The sequence below is a fragment of the Danio rerio genome, chromosome 14, assembly GCF_049306965.1.
Source record: "Danio rerio strain Tuebingen ecotype United States chromosome 14, GRCz12tu, whole genome shotgun sequence".
In the NCBI taxonomy this organism is placed as follows: Eukaryota; Metazoa; Chordata; class Actinopteri; order Cypriniformes; family Danionidae; genus Danio; species Danio rerio.
Genome location: NC_133189.1, coordinates 28,440,320 through 28,467,004, shown reverse-complemented (window position 1 = coordinate 28,467,004; position 26,685 = coordinate 28,440,320). Strand labels below are relative to the sequence as shown.

General features: G+C 39.3%; 2 long non-coding RNA genes across 4 annotated transcripts in view; both read left to right on the top strand.

Moving 5' to 3' along the window:
- The window catches only part of LOC141377519 (uncharacterized), a 58,637-nt gene extending 36,693 nt beyond the window's left edge, over nucleotides 1-21,944 (top strand). Inside the window, exons 3-6 of one of the 3 annotated variants that reach the window (XR_012389755.1) lie at nucleotides 9,330-9,501; nucleotides 18,415-18,462; nucleotides 18,542-18,752; nucleotides 18,860-21,943. This is a non-coding gene — a long non-coding RNA (uncharacterized lncRNA). Of the gene's footprint in view, nucleotides 1-2,472; nucleotides 5,574-9,329; nucleotides 9,502-13,116; nucleotides 13,157-18,414; nucleotides 18,463-18,541; nucleotides 18,753-18,859 lie in introns of those variants that run through there. The other 2 variants (XR_012389758.1, XR_012389757.1) reach the window with 2 other exon arrangements.
- Nucleotides 1-26,685, top strand: part of LOC141377517 (uncharacterized) — a 143,204-nt gene that overhangs the window by 97,888 nt on the left and 18,631 nt on the right. The window lies entirely within an intron of this gene.

Sequence of the window (26,685 nt, the reverse complement as noted above, 5' to 3'; positions counted from 1 at the left end):
TGCCGTAAAACAAGATTTACATAAGAGGCATTTGCACATTGCTAAAGAAGCTTAATTATGTGTGATTCCTGGAAAGCTGAAATGCCACACTGTTCTTTGAAAGTTTGGATTCAGTGAGATTTTAAAAGTTTTTAAAGTTTTTTTTTTTTAAACACCTAAAATGTAGCTCATAACATTGTTATTTAGAGGGTTTAGACAATGAAACTGAAACACTGGTCAATTCAGTGTTGGAGGTTTCATGTCTAAATTTGACCAGCCTGGTAGCCAATGTTCATTGATTACACATTCCACCAGTAGGAGCAGAATGTGAATGCTTAATTAGCAGAGTAATAGCACAGTTTTGCTTAAAATATTGTAATGTACACAACATTACAGGTGACAAATCAGAGTTCAAAAGAGGACATTTTGTTGGTGCGCATCTAGCTGGCGCATGTATCAAGAGCCACATTATCCAGGTTAATGTCAGCATACCACCAAAAATGACGATCTACATCCAACCGGAGTGATTGTGGATGCAAGAGGAAACTGTCACAAAAGGATGTCCGGGTGCTGTATCCAAAAAACAAAAGCTGCCTGCCCGACTCACTGCAGAATTAAATGTGCTACTCAACGCTCCTGTTTCCACCAAAACTGTTTATCGTGAGCTCCACAGGGTCAATAAACATGGCTGGGCTGCTATAGCCAAACCTTTGGTTTCTCATGCCAGTGCCAAATGTCAATGGTGCCAGCAATGAAAATCTTGGCCTGTGGACAATGTGAAACATTTAGGCCCAATCCCAATTCTATTTTTGTACCCCTACCCCATCCCCTTGGCCCCTAAAACGTGTGAAGGGGAAGGGCTTCAAAATTTACCCCTAAGAATTGGGACACCACTATAGCACCTGAACACATCATCAAATGTCATCATGATCTCTTGCTTCATATGAGATCAGACAATCGCGCCTGCTGTGGTTATTCTAGTTGTGTTATTTTTTGGCATTTATCTTCAGGAAATCACTGAAGGCATATATTATGTTATTATAATGATATGATGTGGCAATAAGATTGTAACTGTACTGTGTATTTACATAGTGGCCATATTCATGCAGACATACGAAATAGCAGACACTGTAAAAAGCTCATTTCCAGCCACAAGACTTTTCTGACAGGGTATTTGCGTGTCATCGAGTGTCCGGATGTTGTGGAACTGCTATACATGAGTTATTATTAGGGATTTTAGATTGCGGAATTCAGCGGTTTTTATTTTTATTTTAAGAGCATAACAGTAACACACAAACGCTGTTCTGAATAAATTAAAACATGTGCTTGTTTGTTGTAAAAATTCGCAATGCTGACAAAAAATATTAATTTGAGGATCTCCTTCTGGGTTCAGCAATACTGCCGTTGTAGCTGGTGTATTCTGATAAATTTTCTTTTTCTCCAAAGGGCTATTCACCCCTTCCCCTTAGCCATACGCCTTCAAGCTAAAGAGAATTGGGAAACCCCTACACCTTGACGTGAATGCGCAAAACGAGGGGTAGGGGTAAGGGAAAGTGCTAAGGGGTAGAATTGGGATTGGGCTGTATTGTTCTCTGATGAGTCCATCTTCACTGTCTTTCCCACATCCGGGAGAGTTACGGTGTAGAGAAGCCCCAAAAGAAGCATACCACCCAGACTGTTGCATGCCCCAAGTCAAGCATGGGGGTGGATCAGTGATGGCTTGGGCTGCAATATCATGGGATTCCCTAGGCCCAATGCTTGTGCTGGATGCACACGTCACTACCAAAGACTACTGAATAAATCTGGAGGACCATATGCACCCAACGATTCAAATATTGTATCCTGAAGGCAGTGCCATGTATCAGGATGACAATGCACCAGATGATAAACACAAAGCAAGACAGGTGACAGAGTGTTTTGATGAACTTAAAAGTTAAGTTGAACATCTCCTATGGCATCCACAGTGACCAGATCCAAACATTATCGAGCTACTTTGGGGGATTTTGGAGGAGCGAGTCAGGAAGCATCTTTTCCCATCAGCATCACGTAGTGACCTGGCCACTATTCTGCAAGGAAATTGGGTCAAAATCCCTCTGGTTGCGGTGCAGGACTTGTACAGTAACTGTTATCCCAAATTATGCTGTATTGGCCACAAAAAAGGCCCTACTGCATACTAATGAATTATTGTGGTCTCAATGTCCAACCCCTGTACTTAATACTTTCATTGTTACTAAGATAATTATACTGTAAATTCTTTTGCCTTTTTTCAAATTGCTGAACCCTGATTGAATCAAGCCAGTGAACTCCAATCTTCTCTTCTCCTATTGTGTTCCGGAGAGTTTCACACAACAAGGATGACCTCACGTGATTTTCTCAACAATATTCTCACAATCAATATCAAACTGCAAAATGTGGTGGTGGTAGGTTATTACCTGACTGAGTTAAAAGACACAAGTAGACGGCTGTTATGAATGCACCCTTTTAATCCCTCAGGTATCTTCAGAGCGGTGGGTGGAGACATTCACGGCACACTACGGTGAAGCAAAGAAACAGCATCCTTTAGCCACTTCCTCCCAAAGTGCACTGACGTGAACCCTCCTGCATACTCCTGCTCTTCCTCAGGTCTTGGAAAGTCTGTACAGTTTTTCTGTTGCTTCAAAGCATGAGGAGAAACTGATGGTGAGGCCAAGACAGACATGGCTAAAATGTCATCAGGGCTCAAAAACACCAAAGACCTGAAAAGTAAGCAAAGTGGCTTTCTGATGCTGTCTCTTGGAGGAGGAAATCCCTCCATTGAAATGCTTTCTGAGGATGCTTGGCCAGATTGCTTGACAGTGGTAGTAGCATTTATAAATCACTAAGGTTTGAGAATTAACATTTAGAGAGTAAGGTTAGAGAGAAATTTACACAGAGCATGTTTTGTTTGGGGCAATGGAATGGCCCAATCCACCATGGTCTATAAAACTGATGGAGATGCAGGTAGCTTCCCCATGGACTGTCCCGCAGAAGAGAGACCTGCTCTTCCAATCTAACAATATGGCATTCGAATACAAAGTTATGGTTGCCTTATGTCTGGCCACACAGCAGGGCTTGCCTTTAAAAGATGGACTCCCTGAGGTCTTTGAACACAATTTCTGTGGATATCCAGAGATATGTCTACTTCAGGGGTGGCCAATCCTGTTCCTGGAGATCTACCTTCCTGCAGATTTCAGTTGCAACCTTTAGCAAACACACCTGTCTGTAATTATCAAGTGGATTTCAGGTCCTAATTAATTGGTTCAGGTGGGTTTGATCAGGGTAGGAGCTAAACTGTACAGGAAGGTAGATCTCCAGGAACAGGATTGAGCACCCCTGGTCTACTTGATGGCTTTACACACTTAAATGCAGACATTTTCCTGAATTGCAGGCTGAAGACCCATTCCGCTGCATAATACTAATAATTCTTGCCTTTCTTCAAGAGTGGTTCAAAAGTGGTCATATTTAAGGGAGTAGAACTAGCATGTTCCAAGCAATATCAACTGATTATGGAATAGTCCTCAGCAAAAACTTAACGCCCTTCAAAATGTGTTGTAAAAAGAGTTAAATCACATTCTCTACTTGAGTCCTACCTCCCCCAAACAGATATGGGCAATGTCATTGGCCGTGCCTTTGCCTGCTGTAACGTGAGAGGCTGTGACTTTGTTTGGAAGTTAGCAGCACCAAAACTGCAACGATTTTTTTCAGGTGTATACAAGGCTTACAGCTGTGTGCAAGGTATGTGCTGTGAGGTACTGTGATCACTTGACAAAGAAATCAGGCTTTACTGTGCAAGGCTCATGTGTGATATGGGTGACACGTGGGTGTCAAAAGCAAGTGTGAATGGCAAAAAAAATGGACATAAGTTACTTTTCAGAAAAGTGTAAGTCACTTAAAGTCAAGTTTAGCACTGAGTGGGGCTAAATTCACCAGTCCCCACCAATGTCAAGAGCAAGTGTACATCAAATCTCTTGATCATACGCCATCCTCACTGAAAGTGTTTGTAGCCATTATAGCAGCCTCCATTCACATACTGGTAATCTCTCGGTCAGTAGAAATGACCTGATCATATGCTTTTTAAAGAGCCATGAGGCTGATTCCTCCTCATCCTTCTACCTTGCCCACTTTGGAATTGGCACTTGTGTTCAACACCCTCATAGGCTTGTGTTTAACACCCTCATAGGCTTGTGTTTGAGCCCATGCAATTATGCAATTCATGTTTATTTATACAGCGCTTTTACAATGTAAATTGACTCAAAGCAGCTTAACATCAACAAGTTCTAGTAAATTGAACTGTGTCAGTTTAGAGTTCAGTTTAGTTCAGTTCACTGTGGTTTCAATTTCAGTGCTGAAAATCCAAACACTGAAGAGCAAATCTATCGATGCGCTGCTCTACAAGTTCCAACAAGCAAGCCAGTGGCAACAGTGGCGAGGAACAAACTTCACCAATTGACAAAAGTGAAGGAAAAAAACTAGAGAGAAACCAGACTCAGTTTGGCAAGATCATTTTTCCTCTGGCCAAACTTCTTGTTCAGAGCTGCAGTCTACTGTAGGCGTCGGAATCTGAAGAACGCTGGATGCCCATCGTGGAAACCTGCAGGTGTGAGTAGGTCACCGGTAGGTGTTCAGGCTGGCCCACAGGATCAATGCAGAGACTTGTCTGTCACTGTGGTCTCATGCTCTCCACTTCTCCATGACCACCACAGCATCAGCTCAGGATATGGCCTGGTCCAGGATTATGGATACCTTGACATAATTTCTTCACCGGTCTTGGACTATGTTTTTTTGTTGAAGCACAAGTCATAACACTACAGTGTATGCTTTCCATACTGAATCACCAGCCGGGCCAGAGTCACTTAAACTCGTGCCCTGTACTTGTGGTACACAATTATGTTAAGAATTTTTATGGGGTTGTTGCCATGTTGTCTGTTCATACATTGTAGAAAATCCTCAACACTTGATAAGTCATAATCCAGTGATTTAGTCATAAATGTTCCCTTTCCAAAATATGCTGCATGCAGTAAACCAGTCACAAAAGATTGGGTCATCAGACCAATCATCACAGAATGTCATTGAGCAATTCTATTGGGAGACATTGAGCAAATAAGGCATATTATAAGACAATAAAAGTGTTTCTTGCTGTAGGCCTGAGCTTTGTTGCCAAGAGCATCTGTCTCTTTGGTTATGTACATGAAACATGACATACTAGTCACCGCCATGATCCATCATTGTGACAGCAGGATTTTATACATTCCCCATAGGAACTTCTAATTACTCATGTGTCCTCGGCTTCCTGAGATGAGAGAATGAATTTTAGGAATGTGCAAGTAATAGCAAATGATCCAAATCATGTTCAATTTCCTATGTATGTCATCGGGGAAGAGATACAGAGTTGCTTTAAACAAGAAGTAATTTATACCAGTGACTATACGTTTAAATGAAAAACTACCTTGGAAAATGTTGCATGTTGTCTTTTGTTTTGTAATATGTGTTGTTATATGAGTCCAAGACAAATGTGCAGTTTGAGTCCAAGACCAACTTTCCGAAAAGGACAATAAAGTGTAACTCAACTCAACTCATATTTATTGCACTTAAACATTGTTGGCTAGTTTGACTGGAGTGATTCAACAAGTCTTTAAGTATAGGGTTGGGCAGATAGACGATGGCCAATAGACAACTCAATGCTGAGCGGGCATCGCCGATCCTCCACCCCGCCCCTGTTGCAAACCCGCTCGCAAAAAACTGTTGTTTACACTAATACGACTTAGTGTTAAAATGGCATTTTAGAACGAAAATGATCCACATCCACACCATGTTTTATCTAGCATTTCTGAACAGCCCTCCGTCCGCTGAAAACGCACATCACGTGGCCACAAACATACACACACTGTCATGCGCTCGTCTGAGCTCCAGAGAGCAGTGCACGTCGGACAGTTTATCAAGGATGTACCACTGGATCGCGTCTCACAATAGTTGTTAATTAATCTTGTCTCTATCTAACGACTCACAGCATCAGTACACTGCTTCAGTCTTTCACTTTCACACTTGTACTTAGTAATTTTAGTGAAAACCTCAGATACTGTTGGTCTTGCACCTTTTTTACCGACCAACCTCCCGCAGAAAAAGTGATTAGCGGGTGGTAATTTGTGTGCATCTTATCTTTGTTTATTTATGATTTATTTATGGGTTCAACAAAGACCATGTGGGTCAGGTAGTTGAAACGGTAGGCTACAAATAATTAGTTCGTTATGTATTAATTAGGTATTCATAAATAATTAATTCACCAGCTCCTATGACAACGATTCCATCATCCATTGCGATGATTCACAGTAGACAAATACAATGCCAAATTGGTCGACATCGTCCTACCCTACTTCAGTAGTGTTTGGTTGCCCATGGCAGTTTCTTGTTACTGACATCTCTCTTAGGGAACCAAAGTTAACTGGAGGTGTTTTCCAGTTAAACTTTCATTTGTTCTATTTTTTTATTCATTCATTCATTCATTCATTTTCTTTTGGCTTAATCCCATATTTATCAGGGGTCGCCACAGTAGAATGAACTGCTAACTATTCCAGCAAAGTTTTATTTATGTTTTACGCAGTGGATGCCCTTATAGCCGCAATCCAGTGCTGGGAATAACCCATAGACTCTCGCATTCACACACGCATTTAATACACTATTTTGTTGACCTAATTCACCTACATCGCATGTCTTTGGATTGTGCGGGAAATCCAAGCAGCCGAAGGAAACCCTTGGGAACATGGGGAGTACATACAAATTCCAGCTGGGAACTCCAGTTCCAGCTGGAACTCGAACCAGCAACCTTCTTGATTAAGCAACAGTTCCAACTACTTAGCTACTTTGCCGACCCTTGTTTTACTTTTTAACACCAAAATCCAGATGCATACTATGGAATTATGACTATGATTTCTCCATCTTTTCAAATCCTAAAAGATTCCTCTGGTCCTAGACAAAAATTAGTAGTCTTTTGTAGTTTGATGTTCACTGGTTTCATCTTTGATCATTTTGTTTTGAGGCACAGTCCTGATGTCTGTTAACAACCAACAAAGCAAGACTTTAAGAACCCAAGAAATTTTTACTACAGATCATTTTTGCTCAGTTTTTCCATCCATTTTTCCTTTTACAACAAGCTATGATAAAAGTTGTAACTATGTCTTTATTTAGGCAAGAATAAAAACAAATACAATTTTATATAAGTACACAGTTGAAGCTTGAAAAAATGAAAGCTTGAACTTATAAGTGTGTTACACTTGTAATTGTTTGTTATGTTTACAATGATTTGTTTTGAAGAATTGGAAAAGTAATACAATTAAGTAAACCTACTCTTTCTGATGCAGGCATCTCATCATGTAATTATTTTTGTCGTTTTCCAGTTTTATTTGTAATGACTGATCAAGTTGTGAGGGTTAGTAATTTTCGGTTTATTGACATATGGAGTTGTAAAATTACAAATTCATTCACTGTCATTGTGTATTTTGTAGTATTAAAGTTTCTGTGTTCAGTAACAGGAGATCTACTGTATTGCTTACATATTTTATTTTTTAAGTAAAACCAAAGTCTATAGAATACACAAGATGCGTCACTCAGTTTTGAATGGGAAAAAGTGTAATGTCAATATGGCGAATGAAGCCCCGCCTACTAGTACAGGAGCTAATCATCAATCTCTATAGACTGATGATTCTCTGTGGGAAAGTTTTAAACCAGACGTGTGCTTTAACGGCAGTTTTTGTGGTCAACAAACGCACTGGAATCTCAGTGAATACTTGCTTCACAGACAAAAGCTTAAAACCTGTACTTTAAAATCAACTACACTTGAAAACAAAAGTTCTTTGGTTTTGGGATCTGCATGAAACGAATGCGAGGTACAGTCCATTCTGCCAAACGTGCAAAATGTGTAAATGTGTTAAAAATGTGTAAACAAGTATTTTACTGTCCATTAAAATATTTAAAAATGTCTCTCAGTCTGTCACATCCATAACGACACTTTTTCCTCATAAATTCAAAAATGTTAAATAATTTGTGCAATTTAATTCACAGAATTTCTATAAAGTATGTTGTATACTGTACACTCGCAGACATTTTTAGTCACATCTATAACGCATGTTTATTTTCCTCATTTAAAATATAAAAAATGTTTACAGATTGATATTTTTCTGATCCCATCACTCTGTGGTTAGTTGTTTTGGAAAATATAAACAGGAATTTCAATATAATTTCAAAATAACCGTAACCTATACTGCCATTTCTGTCAGTTTATGTTTGGAATTTTTATTTTGTATGTCACATCCATAATGCTGCAATTGCTCTATCCGCCTTATATCAAACAGATTTAAAGTAGGATCTCACATAGCGTTTGTGAGAAATGCTACAGTAAGAACTTTACCAATGAGTTTTTGTTGTGCAGTTGCATCGATGAATCACACACAATGTCGTTACAAAGTTCCTGGTTGCTTTGTGCACGTCTGGTCTTGTTTACATGATTATACACGTGACTACCGAGACATGTTAATACACACAGCTGTCAATCAATTCGGTGGGTGGGGAGACCGCACTCCTATGTCAAGTTAAAGTCGCTCTGATAACCGCTCCAATTGGTTTTTATGTTGTTAAATAAAAAAAAAAGGACTAGGTGCGTTTATATAACCCCAATATGATGGTCTATACACTACACCTACACAAACATCTGTCAAAACAGCTTGAAAAGTAGATTTTTTACCATAGGTGCTGTTTAAAGTGAGTTTTTTATAAAATCATGCTGTACACAACAATCTCTGGACTTGCTGCATCACAAACACCAAAATTTTACCAATTTATTAAAAATTATCACTTTCTGGCCATCGGATATTAGGCATGGACATATATATTGCATTATATATATATACATTGATCGTGATTTTCAAAAGTATTACAGCGCTTTGTAAACATTTATTATTACTATTTGATGAGTCTTCCAATTCAATCTGATAAAGCGCTTGGACCCTGAAGCCGCTTTGCGTGACTTCACACTTAACAAGCGGATTGCAAAGAAAGCTTTAAAATTCTTACCAAACTATTTTACTTAAACATAACTTCATTCATTCATTCATTCATTTATTTTATTTTCGGCTTGGTCTCTTTATTAATCCAGGGTCGCCACAGCGGAATGAACCACTAACTTATCCAGCACGTTTTTATGCAGCGGAAGCCCTTCCAGCCGCAACCCATCTTTCTGCAACCCATTTCTGGGAAACATCCACACACACTCATTCACACTCATCCACTACGGACAATTTAGCCTACCCAATTCACCTGTACCGCATGTCTTTGAACTGTAGGGGGAAACCTGAGCACCCGAAGGAAACCCACGTGAACACAGGGAGAACATGCAAACTCCCCACAGAAACGCCAACTAACCCAGCTGAGGCTCGAACCAACGACCCATCGACCTTTTTGCTGTGAGGCGACAGCACTACCTACTGCACCACTGCGTCGCCTAAACTTAATAAGGTAAATTTTGCTTAATTCTAATTAAGTCAATGTTTAGAAACGGCAAAGAATAGTTTGTACAGTCTAACAAGAAATAAGATTAAAGGGCTACCATAAATCACACATTGTGCACCCTGTAATTAACAAGTTGGATTCAAATCAGGAATATGTCATATGACTCATTCAACCGGATTAGATTACTAGGTAATAAATCAGCTCAGTAGAGTGATTTCTGAATTATCAAATGACACTGAAGACTGGAATAATGGATCCTGAAAATTCACAATCACATTTTAAAATATGTTCGCATAAACGGTTATTTAAAAATCTAATAGCATTTCACAAGATTACTGTATTTTTGATTAAATAAATGCAGTCTGGAAAAGCATTTGACTTGAATAGCTTTTTTAGAAATCCATTTTTTAACAATGGTGAACGCATGTAAACAACTCTTGTTGAATTCATGCACAGATACTGCACAGCACACTGATAATTTTCTATTTGGACTCAAATCGATGCAGTATTACATAATGAAAACTGGATCAACAGCCCTTTACAAGTGTACAGCACACACTGGTGTAGCGTGTCATTTTCCTTTGCCGAACACCAGACCTTGAACCTGCAGGATAAGCAGGACTGCTTTCAAACCTCAGCTGTGTTTGAGTAACAGAGGGTTTAATTAGAAAGGGCAGATTTCTCAGATGTAAGTTATGGGGGTCTGTGCAGCCTGTAGTATTTGAACCAATTCCCTGCGGACTCATATGAGAGATCAACGGTCCACAGATGTGGCTTTTCAAGTTATACAAGAGCCCAGTGATTCTGAATGATATTTTATTGACTTATAAAACAGTCGTGTCAACAGAGTCCTCTCAGGCAGCGGAGCGGCTCTAGACCCATAAACCAAAGACTCACAGATGCTCCGATGTGTGTGTTTATATGATGTGTGTGTGTGTGCGCATATGAAAGACTGACATTTTTTTTTTCAGCAAAAGCACTGAGTCACTGGAGTTAACGCTGAGATCATGTCACCCCTTCACTGTGTTAAATAGAGATGTGTGACAAGTCCTTCTTTGAAATCAGGCCTGCTTTTCCTGGAATGTTTGGGAGTAAGTCACTAGATATAAGTGCAGTGTCTGCCAGGTTTTTATGGATACCGAGGCATCAATTCAGCAAATGTAGCAACTCATCTCCCGGCCAAATAGGCCAGCTCAGAATGACTTATGTGTAATATACTGTATAGTTTTTGATGTAAAATTTGCCTTTAGCACTTTTTCATGCCATCCCCATGAGTGGAGCTGTTTGATATGTAAAGTCAGGCAAGCCAGAGGTTGTGAAATGGAAGGCATTGGTCAACGCTACATATGACACAGGAGAAAACCACTTATTTTACGATTTCTGAGTCATTGAAAGAGCTTGACACTTGGGAAAGGAATCCATTGAGTCAGAGTGAGCCATTACAACTCAGACTATAAAGAAAGGCATTCAGTATGTACTTGGTGAGACTTGAACTATTTTTTAATTTATACATATGTACACACAATAGTCTGTATATTGTTGCATTCAGGGTGAATTTACTCATTTCTATTGGCCAAATCACATTTGTAAGTTTCTTTTCATTGTAGACAAATGTAAATGTATATTTGCTTTTCATTAGTTACGCTGTCATTTTAAAGGGTGATCCAGAGTTTATTTTTATGACTTGGTTTTGTTTATAAGATAAAAAGCAACGTGTGCTCATGGTTCACTTACTTTCATTATATACAGCTACTCAGCTAACATGAAAACAATTTTCGCATTTCCTAGTTCCTCTGAAAGGCCCACCCTCAAGAGGCTCTGATTGGTCAGCTAACATATTGTGCTGTGATTTTTGAATCGGCTCTACGTTACCAGGAAAAGCTTCACGCCTCCACAAGCATGTGCTTAGCCTCTGCTGTGTTGATACAGAGTCAGTCAGAAATGATCAGAAAAGATCTTCATTTGTGTTCTGAAGATAAATGAAAGGGATTGAAATGGCTGAGACCGAAAGATCACCTTAATCGATCTACTAACCTTTTTAGAACAGTAACTATAGTAAATGCATGTTATTTTGCAGGATTCACTCTAGTAAATTTTCTTCTTGTATTAAAAGTGATCACAACTTCCTACAAAGCAAAACAGTTGTTCTTCAGTGTACTGTTGTAAACGGTTGTCAACCTTTGTTTGGAGATCTGGCTTAAACGGTGTTAAGCTGTTCGTGTCACTTGCTGTAAAGCACCTGGCATGTAGGTGGTACGGTTCTCACATCTCCCCCTCGGCTCAGCATTCCCATGCAAAACTGGATAGCAAAGTTGATGCAGAAAGAGCAGAGCCAGAACCACCACACATAAATGGAAGCAAATACATGGAGTGCCTGAGGTTTCTTAAGTGGCCAGATTTTATGAGTAAATGATTAATTCCTCACATTTGGACACTTTTGCCTTTCCACAGCAACATATTTGCAGGCTAGACAGCTGGTACCAATTTTTGTACCCCAGTCGCTTCAAGGTCCAAGTGCATGTGTGTGTCTCATGGCTCATTGTTGCAGTAATTCACTCCTTCCTCTCACGGCTAAGTTATTAATAGTTCTTTTTTTCCTCTTGGTATTTTTAGTCACGCTTACATCTCCGGGTCATTGAAGTTTTGTGCGTGTCACAGCTGCTGATTGTTGGTCTCCAGATTTTCGTGCCAGGCCGTGACACCCTGCACCATCTTCTTGATGCCATGCTTTTCTCCATCTGTTGAGCTGTTTAAGGAACTTCACAGTTCACTCTCGCTGTAATCACATTAAGGGAATAACACCTGCATTCTAGCCACCTTGTCGACTACTTGTCAAAACTGGATTTTATTGAAACTGGCTAAATGAAAACAAATAAAAACGCTTCAAAATCAGCCAATTGGTCAATAAATCTGGATTTAACAGTCTATTTTTGCACACTGGAGCAGGTATTTATAGTTTTTTAATGATGCAAGTCTAGGTGATTAAGGAGATGCATGGCTGATCGCATAAATTCTGGGTGTTGTACTGCCATAACCTATTAAACCTGTTAGAATTCACATTTATCTCCATAAACACACTCACTCTCTTACAACACCTAGTGAGTAAGCTAAAGAGGGGAACATTTTAAGGCTTCAAATGCTTAATCAGATCAAAATCTTATTGTAGTCTAAATCAAGTCTTTGTTACATTTTGTTGCACGTTTCAGTTGAGAAATCCAATAGCACACACTGTCTACAATTAGCAAATTTAAAATACAATACTTAGGGTAGAGTTGCGTGGTTTACCGGTACTATGGTAGTATCGTGATACTATGGCTCCAAAATACTCAACCCAGGCTCATTCTGAAACATACCTCTATATACATTTCTGGAGACCATGCATTAACTCCCAGGAGGTACGTTTTTTGCAGTTTTTGTTTTTTGTGAATCCACGAGAGACCGCTGTGTATGCTTTTTGAGATCGCAAATTTCTCTCGTGAGTGCCATTCACGCCTGCTGTTCTTTCAATAATCAACCAGAGTTGACGGACTATTTGACTGTTTAAATGACTGACTGAATGACTGATTGACTGACCCACCCTCCTCCTTACCCGAAGTCCGCCGATGTATTTGGATATCTAACGGGACAAACTGGTTACTGCGGGAAAGCTATCTATACTGAGGTAAGTGGTCAGCTGGTAAGTGAGAAAATGAACGGCGTCATACTGCGTTCTGTTCGTTTAAAAAAATAAAATGCAGCCATACATACCTCTGGCTACATAATTTGCGGTCTCCAGAAACGGATATAGGGCTACATTTTCAGAATAAGCCTATGTTGAAAATACTGGCGGTGCCAGTGTAGTTTGTAAACGGTAGTTTTGTGATTAATGGTCTGATTACAATGATCTACAATACATAATGTTGCACATAAGTCACTAAAATGCTCACACGTTTGTGCAACAATACATCTTTTTATTTGAATATGCTTTGGAGCACTTTAAGATTGCAAAACTGTTTAGAATTTTATGGTAGCCTATTGCACATTTTCTGATGCTTCAGTTTGAATGCACAACTGAATCAGTTCTTTTCTCTTCCTGTCAATATGATTCAGTAGCTACAACAACTGTAACAATCTCTTAAAAAGAATAACTCACAAAGTGCATTTTTGAATTACTTTGGATTGTTACCTGATTAGACAAAAAAACAACAACAACAAAAACAATAGATGAAGAACCCAAAAGAGCAACAGGAAACATTGAAACAATTTAACCACTGAATTTGCTCTTTTTGTAATGAATTTCGTTCTGTAAAATTTGTATCTTTATTTTAATGTATTTTTTTATTGATCAGTTATCTACAAAATAAATAAAAATAACTTATGCACTTTTTTTAATAATAAGGGAATTATGAATTTTTATTTCATAGATTTGAGTTATGAATTACAGTATCGCAATACTACTTGGCATCAAGATACTTCAGCTGGTATAGTATCGTAATGTGAATTAATGATATCGCGACAACCCTAACTTAGGGTAAATTTTTTGTACTGTTTACTTTGTGCACATCTACAAGAAGGCTGGGCTTGTTGTACAGATCACAAATAATGGAATGCAGCAATTCCGCCGTGTACCACTCTGGGGGAGCAGACGGCGAGTAAGCTGAGACATGTGGAGAAAGTGGATATCTCCCATGTGGTTGATATCCGCCAACATTGCTGTGCTGTCCATCCTGACCTGACATGTTTTCCTTCTAGTATCGCGAGATACACTGCCGTCAGCTCCAGGTGATTAAAACGCCAATGCAAACAGGTTCCTACGGACCCACAGCTGCATGCCTGCATCACACAGCCCCCCGGCGCAACTTTAAGAAGTCGTCAAAACGATGACATGCCTGGACACTTGTTCTAGAGGCACAACCTGAGAAAACAGATCCTCTGTACGGGTTGAGCTTGCTTTTTTCTCGGTTGACCTGAAGCCCCAAAAGGTTGAGGTGCCAAAGCACCCTGTCTCTGTGCGTAATCAATTGATCCCGTGAGCGCTAAATCAGTGAGTTGAGGTCTGCGTGCACCTCTGCCCTCACCTCCCTTGATGGTGGAGCAGCCATGAGGGTACGAGTCAATTCCCCAGATTGAGAGTGCCGTTGAGGGCCCGCATGGTGTCTCTTCCTGGTGGAGTCAGCCTCGTCTCCTGTCCCGGAGCCAGAGCCTACACAGCTGCGGGCCAGGTTGCTTCCAACCGTGCACGCTAGGGCCACCTACCAGCGCTACCATGCGCATGCGCTGGCCCAACTGCACGAGGGTGGCTTTGACCCAGGCTTGTTACAAGCACCGCAACCGACTGAGCTCTATGGACCAAAAGTCCGCTGCATGTGCCCAGGGAAGGACGATGGCCACATTAGTGGTCCAGGAACGCCTCCTCTGGCTAAACCTGAAGAAAAGATGTGCGCAAAGTTGACAAATTATGCTTTCTTAACTCGCCCATATCCCAGGCTGGCCTGTTTGGCGACACCGTTGGTACATTCACTCAGGAAGTCATGGTGGTGCAGTCGGATGTGATGAGTCATCTATTGGCGGGGCCATAAGACTGCTTCCCAACGCCGAACCATCCACATCCACTGCTTGTCAGAGCACCTGTCTACGAGAGCTGCTCCACCCCCGTCTGCACCTCCGACTAACGCCTGTTTCACACCGCAAGCGTCAGCGGCGCGTGAGCAGAGCGTGAGCAGTGCGTATGTCGAGCAGTAGCAGCACGCAGGCGTTTGCCTTTCACACCAGCTGCGTCTGCAGCGCGCAGCTCTTTGGCAGCTGCTGCAGAGATCAACCTATCTCTGTCTATTCTATCTACTTGCCCATGTCTCTCTATATACAAATACACTTTTTAAACTTTTCATCTGCACCAAGGCCCCTCCTATGCTGTTTCTTTAACCTGCAAATGTTTATTTTACAAATTTTATAGATCAAATAGTACTGTCTGCTTCTCAAGCTAACTTAAATGAGAAGTGTCTACAGTCAGAAGACAATCGCCAGTGCTATCATGTCATTTGTTTTTTGATTATCAGGTTGCTGTAGACCTAGTTATAATCATATTTATACAATATAGTAATAATGATATTTATACAAACTAGTGTTACTTTCTCCGCTTCAGTGATGTCCAGCAGCAGAATGACAGCTCGTTAATTCATGCTCGTGCAGAGGATGAGACGGACAAAAGTAACCAATGCATGCCATTCTTTTACTTATTTTCATGTTGTCAGGTTCACAGTGCAAACAGCTCCCGGTAGGAATAATTCGAGTGAACATAAACAAAGCCGATTAAAACTTTCTTGCTCTGCTCAGCTGCACAAAACACAGCGAGCTCACATAATCCAGCATGCGTGTCGAACTACACTACCCACAATACACTGCGCTATGGACTACAAATCCCGTAAATATTCCATTTCCCCTCTCCTACAACACTAGTGTGCAACTTAAGCAAAACTGATAGTAAAATTGTTTTACATTTGGTTTTGTAGTTCGGGCCTAAATAAATGCTTGTTGCCGTTTTTAATCATTTTAAGTTCATTTGAATGACTATATATAAACCATTTGACATTATTAACGCATTTATTGGGTAAAATTGCTCATTTTTACTGTCATTCAATGTGTTTTGGTCATTATCAATGCACTGTCACTTTAATTGAGCGTGAGCAGCGCATCAAAAATAGACCCAGCGCCGAAACTATCGCTGCACTGCTGCTTCGGCGACGCTCACGCCTCGCTCTGACGCGCTGCTGCTGCGTGCGCTATGAAAGCTCTAATCTGTTAACATGGACGCTAAAAACAAACGCGCTGCTCACGCTCTGCTCACGCGCCGCTGACGCTTGCGGTGTGAAACAGGCGTAAGTAGCAGCACTGAGCACCCTTAACTGCGCAACAGACATGCCACCACAGTGATGGCATGCAATGCCCGTGAGCACTGCTTTAACATGCTGAACCCCCAGACATGAAACGCAGTGCTTATGCCCATCATCTGAGGACAGGAAACCTTGTTCTTTCTTTCTCTGTCGTATCAGCCGGAGAAAAAATCTCATCGACTCTCTCAGAAGCTTTGTGAAAGGGTCTGAAGCGAAAAGGATGCCTCAGCTTGGCACGTACTGCGCTTTTATTCCAAATTGATTGTAAGTAGCGACAGCTGTGCATGCTGACGCTGCCAACTCATTGGCATTTCATTGGCTCATTTATATACTCTTTCAGATTATTGTATTCTGCCGAAATCACCATAGTGGAAGTTTCCACATAGCATTAGTTTCCCTCCCGAGCTAAATATAGTCAAATGTGACCATTTACTTGAATATGTTTGACCTAAAATTACAGGGAAATTGTATTGTTTCTTGATAGAGCGATGGCACAAAAAACTATTTTTCATATCAGTCATAAATCCTTTATGCTAAAGGCATAAAACATTGGTTAAAATTGTAAAAATAATAGATCCAATTATTAACAATAGTATAATAATAATAGATCTAAGATGGCAGGTAAGGAAAGACAAAAGTCAGAACGTGGGCTGCGTCCGAAATCACCTACTCAGTAGGTACTGCATTTGAATTTAAATGTACTACTTGGCCGTTAGAAAAGTGGGTTCTCTGCAGTATGAATGTGAGCAGTATAAATGGAACTCTGCCGTACTGCATCTGCTATTTTGTCATCATTACGTGACACTTAATGTTGTGACACTTTACTCCCATTAATGAATTTTCTTGTGTTGCATCATGGGATAGCGTAGCGTCCATCCGATGAACACTTCAGAATCTCGCCAGAAGCAGTAGGTCATCCGCGAACAGTAGGTCATCTGCATAATGTTTTTCGAATTTTATGAATTAAGACAGACTACTCGGCTCACATACTGTTTTTAGTGTACTATAGTATGGAGATATGCGATTTCGGATGCAGTTTAAGTCCATGTTTATATTTAATATTCCAAATTCCTCAATTATAAGCTTAAAAGCATGTAGCGTGATGGTTACAATGCTCCATAGAAAGTATAGCTATCCACGTAGTAAGTACTGCAAGGTGTCTGATAATCTTCGCACTAATAATCTTTACAACATCATTTTCTGAGCTATATTTTTTTCCTTCAGAAAATAAGAATTATTAATGAATTCATTTGAAAACAGAGCCTACGTTTGTTCTAAAATGTTAGCTTTTTCCTTAAAAACTAAGACATGTGCTTACTTTTTTTGCACTACAACCCTCATAGTCATAAAAGGATTAGAAAAGTAAAAATGTATGATACAGCTCACTATTGATGAGCTGCTCATTTTTGTTATTTTGGATAAGAATAAATGGATAGTTCACCCAAATATTTAGTCAAATTTCATCTAATTCAAACCTTTATGAGTTTCATTCCTTTGTTAAACACAGCATAATTAAGTACACCCCATTTTGAAAATGAATATTTTTCTCCATTTCTCAGTGAATATATTAAACAAAACAGATTTATAAAACAGATATATTTATTAAAATAAAATTTTAGTCAGCAAACATATTTGGAAATTGAAAGATAATACAATTATAAAGCGAAAAAAAATACAAAATTTTAACTACATTTTTCCAGTTATTTTTGCTTCTCTTGATTTTTTTTCTCTTTTTAAAATTTGTATTTAATATTTTTCTATAGCATATAAATTTAGGTGTACTAGTTTTTAGACAGTTATTGTAAGTTATTTTGTTAGATAAGCTCCAGATTTGGCTTTAGTACTGACTAATTTAATGTGTATGCACAAATATAATATCGCTTCCTAAAAATATGAATATAAAAGATAGGTTTGTGAGGGGTGTACTTGTATATGCTGAGCACTGTATTCTTTAAGGAATGTGACATCCATATTTAGTTTTTCCTAAGATGGGTGTCAATGGTTACAGATTTCCAGCTTTCTTTAAAATATCTTCTTTTGTGTTTGGCAGAAGAAGGAAACTCATAAAGGTTTGGGACCACTAAAGGAAGAGTAAATAGTAAGTACATTTTCAATTTTGAATATTGCTTTAAGTTAACTATTGCTTTAAGTTAATTTGCGGAAGCACTTTGCTCTAGTTTTGTTCTCAACAAACTGTTGAGAGCTCAGCGGCTTCTTCTGCCGCTCTCCAGAGGCTCAACTACAGGCTAATGAAAGAGTGTTTAAAAACCTGGGAGTGACAATGGAGAGGAGTAGAAACCAAATCCTTGTGGAATTTGGTTTTTGCTGTCAAAATGTTTTTGCATGAATGGCATTTAAGGATGTTAGGCCAAGTGTAATCCTTTTGTGGTGAGTCTTTTCATTCCATCAGGTTTTTGCATACATAGACAGACTACATTTTTCACTTTACATTGAGACCAAAGTTGATATTAATGGCTTTCTTTTGCCAACCGCAGGACTGGCCCAAGGCTCCAGAAATCAGCTTATGTGCAGTAAAATAGAGGCTCCGATGGCTCACGTTCAGTCACGAGGTAGTCTGTGCCAGAAGATAGTGGCAAAGAGGAGCCCGACTCTGCATACTGTCTGCATATCCAGGCCAAGATGTAAGGGTTTGACTGAGTGGATAAGTGGAGGACAAAGCAGGGGTTCTCTGGGTAGCATTTATCATCTGAACTACCCCAAATCAAAGGATCAGAGGTAAGGAGAGCGTGAAACTAAAATGAAGGAATTACTGAGATTATGGAGAATTCGCAGTTAAAATAAAGATGTTTGTAACCAGAGAGCAAAAACACAGTTCCAGCACGAAACTTATCCAGTGACTCAGTTTTTATGTGATGTAACTCAAAGCTCCCGTGTTGTTGATGTCTGCTAAACCTGCATGCCTGTCATGGAAAAAATAATAATTCATCAGTGGCCATAAAGGTGCTCGTCGGTACAGCTGCCAAGAGCAGCTTCGAAATACTTAAAAGCTTTCATTTTTTGCTCGCCCACATTTAAGCCTCAAATTCTTGTACTGTGTTTCAGCTAACCACATTGGTCTGGTACCACTGGCCTTAGACTCGTGACCACTAACAACACCATAACCACAACAACCACTGCTGCTATTTATACTGCTACAACTACTCATTTTGATACTACTCCTTCTACTTTTACTACCATTACTAATACTATTACTACGACCACTATATGTTTATTTTCACAAGTGCTAGTTTTATCTTTTCCTGCTGTAACAACTAGCAGTATGCTTCAACCTGTAATACTACAGCCATCAGCGCAATGATTACAGCCCATGTCACAGTTATAGTGCCCTTTTGTGCTATTTTAAAGCTTTATAATTTTGTTTTGGAGGTTTACATCCATTCAAGGTCAAAAGACGTTAATTTTGTCCAAATCCTCTTCAGTCTGCAAGGATTTGTTTAAAGATTCATACTTTCTCAACCGCTCCTTTACGCAAGCATACTCTGCTCTGATTGGTGAGATGGTCTAGTCTGCTGTGACTGGTCTATCCCTTACAGTGTGTGTAGGACACTAAATGCCCTATTTTCATTTCAAAGTTTCATTAATTGCACACCCTGTAGCACCTTAAACGGATAAGGACAAATTTTACCATGTCTGAAGATAAAATACCCAACTGACCAATTCAAACTTCCAGGGCAAGCATAACTTAAAACATTTATCAATGTGTTTTTACTTATTTTTTATTGTTGTTGAATGCTGAATTTTGATTGGCTGATAAACATTCTGAGGTGTGCTATTATTTTCGTGGAATCACAGCTAAAGTCAACATAGGCTCATTCTGAAAACGTAGCCCTATATACATTCCTGGAGATTGCGAATTATGTAGCCAGAACTAAGTATGGCTACATTTCGTCTGTAAAGCATAGGCTAAGGTGCGGAATAATGCTGTTGCTTTTCTTGCTTACCAGCTGAGTGCTTACCTCTATATGAATGGCTTTCACGCTGTAATTAGTTTGTCCAGTAGACGTATGTTGCTGGACTTGAGGTACAGAGCAGAACTGGCTGCGACGGGGTTTGAGTCCAGTAAAGAATGGTTTAGGGCTGTGCAATTAATCGAAAATCCAATTTTGATTTCGATTATGGCTTCTAACGATTTTGAAAAACCCTTAATCGAGATAAACTATTATTCCATTATTTACCGCCCCTTTCCAGTTGTTCTCAATTGTTGCTCTTAAAAGCGTGACAGGTGTGTGCGGCGCACAGACACAGTCAGAACCATGTGTTCAGCACTTGGTCTCATTCACACATTGCGACGAGCAGAGAGCACACACATCTAAAGTCATTAACGTGAGCGCTTTAATGTTCAAATAGGTGTCAAAACGCAGTGTTTAGTGATTATTCATATTAACCCTCATTTGTGTAATAAACAATGAGTTGAGAATCAAAAGACGTGTGAAAGCGAAACCATTAAAGTGACAGCACAATGGCTGCCGGCTGTTTTATCATGATTAATAAAACAACGAGAAAATCCCTCTCTGCTCTTGACTGAAGGACTTTTGTAGCTAAAGTGTTTTTCTTACAGTGAAGATGCTTAAAGCAGTTTGTTTCATATTTTTATTTTATTGTATTTATTTCTCTTTCCTTTGCAGGGAGGAAAATAATATATGCCGTTGAAGTCAGAATTATTAGCCCTCCTGAATATTAGCAACCCTTTTCCTCCCCAATTTCTGTTTATTGGAAAGAAGTTTTTTTTCAAACACATTTCTAAACATAATAGTTTTAATATCTCATTTCTAATAACCGATTAATTTTATCTTTGCTATGATGACAGTACATTATATTTTGGTCAATATTTTTTTAAATACAAACGTTCAAATTTAAATGATTCAAAGGCTCATTATATAACAGTAGTTTCTTTTGCAGACAATCAAAAATATATATTTCCTAAAGGGGCTAATAATATTGACCATAAAAAAGGTTTCAAAATTATTAAATCTGCTTTTACTCTACCCAAAACAAAACAAATAAGCCTTTCATTAGAGCAAATACTGTTAAAATTCTTTGCTCTGTTAAATATAATTTGGGAAATATTTATTTTTTAAAAATCCTCAGAAGCGCTAATAATTTTGACTTCAACTTATAATCGTTTGGAATAATCGTGATTACAATTATGACCAAAATAATTGTGATTATGATTTTTACCAAAATTAAGCAGCCGTAGAATGGTTCTAGAAAGCAGGTATGACAAAGACAAAAGCCAAAAACTAAAATAAACAAGTATATAACAGGGTGCGAATGTGGTAAAATCTGAAAACATTAAAAAAAATCAGGCTGCTATAAGGACTTTTCTTTTTCTGGATTGCTTTTGAAAACACTGCGATTCAATCAGTCAATTAGTGTTTTTTAAAACACTATTGGTTGGGTTTAGGGAATGGGGTGGTTGGGGGGATTAGTCGGATGGTCAGTCAGTCAGTGGAGAGCGGCCTCTGGTGGATTTACGTCAGAACAACAGGCGTGAATGGCACTTGCGAGAGAAATTTGAGAACTGAAAAAGTGTACACAGCTGACTCCGGAAGATTCACGAAAATAAAAAAACTGCAAAAACACGTAGCTCCTGGGACGTATTTTTCCCTCTCCAGAAATGTATATAGGGATACGTAATCGCTAACCAGAATGAGCCTGGGTTCGCTAAAGTAGTTCCAGGCAGGTCTAGCAATATCACATTATATCTCAATATCAAGAATGTCACACTGTATTATGCCGTTAAGCTGTATAAATGCAATATCACACTTGTGGCACTGTAATATGGATGTATTTCAGCAGTGCTAATTTAAATCCAGAATTTGAGTCACAACAAACTCTGTGTAAGGGACTGCTTTCTCCAGCCATGCATCTGCAGCTGACCACTTAAACAGCAAAACCCATTGCTAATTCAAAAATGTCACTTTAAAAGTATTTGAAACATTTCCTGTCGTCATTTAAAGTATAATGTAATACTAAATTAAAGTCTAATGTAATACTGTAATACTCGAATGTAATGTCTCATGTAACAAAACAGGATCTTGCTCCCAGATCAAGATTATAAGTGACATAAACTTGTACCCTGGATGCTCACATGTGACTTCCTTTGTTTGAAAAAGACTCATCTGAGGTAATACGTGAGCAATGCAACCGTACAAGAGGAAGACATGCATTCAGAACACTAACTCCCAAGAATGCGAACCCTATAGTAATAATGAGAAGAATCTGTTAAATAGTCATTATTTTTGTCTTATGTGTACACAAAAATATTCTTGTAGCTTGATAATATTTTAATTGAACCACCAAACCACAGGAACTTTTGTATTTTTATGGACTTTGCTGTCTATGGAGGATAATAGAGCTCTCACAATTTTATGTAAAATCTCTTAATTTGTTATTTGAAGATGAACAAATGTCTCAGGGGGTGAGTAATTAACATAATTTTTAATGTAGGACTGATTATAATTTGGTCTCTGTTACCATCTTATGTTGAAAAAATGTAACATCAACTGCTAATCACACTTCATGTTCATTCATTCATTTTCCTTCGGCTTAAGCCTGGTTTATACTTCTGCGTCAAGTGACCGGCGTAACTCACGGCGCAGGCATTTATACTTATACATACTTATACATTTATACTGTGCATTTATACTTCTGCGCGCTGTCTCTGTTGGTCTGCATTACACTTCCGAAACGCTAGTTGGCAGTGAGGTGTAAATGTTCCTCTGTGTCGAGTTTCTTCGCTTCTGTTTTGGTTTTCTTGAACACTTCCTGGTTGTACAAGTGACTCATTTTGCTCATTTTGAGGCAGGAACCGGCGGACGTGCAACAACTTTAACTATAAGGTAAACACAAAACAAAACTTTCCATCCGGAGCTCCTTCACGGGACTCCACACTTGTAAACAATCGCTCGCGCCATTTGCGTGGCTCTCGGTCCTGCCCACACTCATCAGCGCTACCAAGCCGACCAATCACAGAGCTTGCGCTATGCGTTGATGCGACTTGTTGTTACATTTTTTGAGAGGTGCACGTCAGCGCCGTAGCATACACCGGTGTTTGACGCAGAAGTATAAATCAGCCTTTAGTCCCTTATTTATCACCACAGTGGAATGAACCAACCATCTATTCCGGCATATATTTTATGCAGCGGATGCCCTTCCAACCACAGCCTAGCACCAGAAAACACCCAGAGGCTTTCTTATTCACACAGAATCATACACTGATGCCAATTTTTAACCCAGCTTCAATAGACCGGCCAATCGACTCACCCACCCTACTCCTTTACAAAACCCAACCAATTTTACTGATTGACCCGCCCACCCGCTTACTTCCCTAAACCCAACCAACAATTTACAAAAGCCGTCCAGAAAAAGAAAAGGGAAGCCCTCGTGTCTCAAGTCCGCTGACATACACGACAAGCTAACTGGACAAACTGGTTGTGACGGGAAAGCTCTCCACATGGAGGTACTGTAAGCGGTCAGCCGGTAAGTGCGTAAGGAAACGACGTCATACCACCCCGTAGCGTTCGCTTAAAAAATGAAATGCAGCCATACATACCTCCTGCTTCATAATTCGCAGCCTCCAAAAACATCCACGGGACTACGTTTTCAGAATGAGCCTGTGTTGCCAATTTTTGTTTACCCAATTCACCTATACTTCATGCCTTTGGACTGTGGGGTAAACCAGAGCACACTGGGAGAACATGCAAACTCAGAAATTCTGCAAACACAGAAATGCCATGACAAGTAGCCCAGCCGGTGACTGGTTTCTTTAAGATTTCTGACAAGATTCTTGTGAAAAAGAATAACAGCCAAGTATTCACCCAGCATATAAAATTTATTGCTTGAAAAGTTGAGAAACTCCCAACTTCTGCAGCGAGCAACGCCGCTGAAGCAGCACAGGCGAACCAACAATTCAGTTCGACAACGCTTAATGTCACTGGGAGTAAATGAGAAACGTTGGAGCTGACACCCCGTGTAAATGGGGTGTGTTAGAGTGTGGCCCCTTCATTGTTGCAGAAATGCTGAATAAACTCCACAACAGTTACATAAAATAACCATTGGGAAACTTCCTGGTTCGGTTTTGTATTTGTGACTGGCACATCTCTGCTAAATCTTTTTCCTAGTGTTTGTTTGTCATTGTGCTGTGTTTATCTGACATCTAATGATAAACTTGGCCAAAAAGTGGGAGGGGTAAACCAGCTTATTTGCATTTAAAGTCACAAGTGTGAAACAGTGAAAATTGACAGACTACCATAATGATCCACCATCTCTTGAGTCAAGTTGCAATGTCAATGGTATAATGCATTATGGATCAATGCAGATCAGTTACAGAAGTGACTTCATTGTGTATCTTGTAGACTTTACATTCACAAACATCTATTTCAAACTATAAGAAATGTAATGCTTAAAAAAGCATAATTGGGCACTATAAAATACAAACCTACATCCACAGTTAAATATGAGAAAACATAAGTCTGAGTGTGACGTGTCTGTTTTTGCTAATAACACTTAATCTATGACCAAAAGTATTTTGCTAACTTTTCTATGTCAAGCATTTAGAACATAGGGTTTAATAGTTCTCATTGTACATTCTGATGCCACAACAATCTCCTTATCTCACATTACGCAACCAACACAGCAAGTGCACTGCGCTACAAAGTTTCATTTTCATTAGAAATTTAAAAGAGCTGAGAGCACAGAGGATTTGTTTAATATCTAATGATTCGCCTCAAGTGAAGATTGAGAAACAGTCGCTGGAACTCAGGAACCCTGCAGAGAGCCCGATCCCGCTGGCTTATGCAGATCAGTGCGAACTCATTAAAATATCTCCCCTAAAATGAACTTTGTCCAGTGCTGAGGAGGAAATCTGAGTCTGACTTTAATGTCACTCTCCAGTATAACATTTGAATAGAGGAGGGTGAGAGGAGAGGGGTTACCTGAGGTAGCGCCAGATGAGGTGGATGAGCACAAAAAACAGATCTCTTATTCTGACTTTGGTGACAATTTTACAGAAGTCTGGAAGTAAGTATTTGTTCTCTTGGAAGTACAGAAAGTACCACAGAATGTTAATCTCAGTGTTTTTTTTTTTTTTTTGTCAAATATTCTATTTTATCAAAAAATGGTGAGAGGGTGTTTGGTTTGTTCTAATTCTGTTCATGCAGATATAAAACCAGCCTCTTACATTTTCAGATGTTTGCATTTATAATAGACACTACAACTGCAACACAAAAAACTCAGTTTTATTTATCAGTATAAATGGATGAACATTCTTAAATAAGTTACATTGAATTAAGGAGACATTAAAGGGGTGGTCCAGAGTGCAATTTGAAAGCTTGATTGTGTTTATAAGATGGAAAGCAATGTGCGCTCATGCTTCACTTCTAAAAAAAATCACGTTAATTTTTCTATATATCTTATTTGATTATGTACAGCTACTCAGCTAACCTGAAAACGACCTATATTTCCTAGTTCCTCTGAAAGGCCCGCCCTCAAGAGGCTCTGATTGGTCAGTTAACATAATGTGCTGTGATTCGCAGATCGGCTCTACGTCACCAGTAAAGCATCATGCCTTCACAAGCCTCTGCTGTGTAAATACTGTCAGTCAGAGCTGTAAGCAGTTATCAGTTTGAGCCATAATCAGACAGAAAATGAAAAGGATGAACCCCATGCCTGCTATCTAAAATAAAATCTGACAAGTGTCTGCAACGAATGAAAATAGGGTGTGGCTCCTTTAAGAGACATTTTTATGTATGTGTGTGAACAGTCTGTAGACACATGTAACTCGAGAACCGCATGTGTGCGGGACTGATGTTTATTTTTATTTTTCTCTGATGTTCAAATTAAGTTATTTTTCTGTAATATAAAGTGACACTGTTGACAGGAGAATAAAGCGCAAGATGTGGAATGCGGCCCGTGTGAGCTTTGAATGACTTTTCTGCTGCAACACAAGTTAGTGGAGTTATCTTGTGTTTTTTTTTTACCTAACTCAACGTGTTACATGACTTTCACATATATTCGGGTTATAAGCATGTGTGAGTAATATGAAACGTTCCTAAATCATTTGTGAGTTCATTATTGGAGATGTACAATGTATGAAAAGTGGTCGCATTGAGTGACACTGCAGCACCGGTGAAGATTGTGGGTGTTTAAATATGAATTTGTAGCTAAATTGATAACTGTGCCAAACAGCATTTCCTGTTGTTTACATTTGTGTTCATGTCCTCGCTAAAACATACTGTTAATGCGAAATATGATGTATGTAATAGATTAACTTTAACAAATAAAAATACTTACAGGTTGT